This window comes from Dendroctonus ponderosae, unplaced genomic scaffold (assembly GCF_020466585.1).
Source record: "Dendroctonus ponderosae isolate FM_Combo_2020 unplaced genomic scaffold, Dpon_F_20191213v2 Dpon_F_20191213_5, whole genome shotgun sequence".
NCBI lineage: Eukaryota > Metazoa > Arthropoda > Insecta > Coleoptera > Curculionidae > Dendroctonus > Dendroctonus ponderosae.
The window spans coordinates 480,328-480,569 of record NW_026018715.1 but is presented as its reverse complement, the minus strand read 5'-3'; positions in this window follow the sequence as shown (position 1 = coordinate 480,569).

The window sequence follows — 242 nt, the reverse complement described above, 5'->3', positions numbered from 1 at the left end:
AGACAATTTGGTTTTCGAAAGGGTGTTGGCACGGTGGACGCAGTGGCAAAATTGGTAGGGCAGATCAAGGAGGGCAGGGAGGCTGGTAAGCATCAATTGTTGGTGCTGCTGGATATTAGTAACGTCTTCAATATGGCATGGGCACCGGTGGTGAGTCAAGAGCTGGAAAGGGCTGGAATAGACAAGGGTTTCATAAAGATGTGTTGGAGTTTCATGAGAAACAGGTTTGTCCAAAGTGGTAG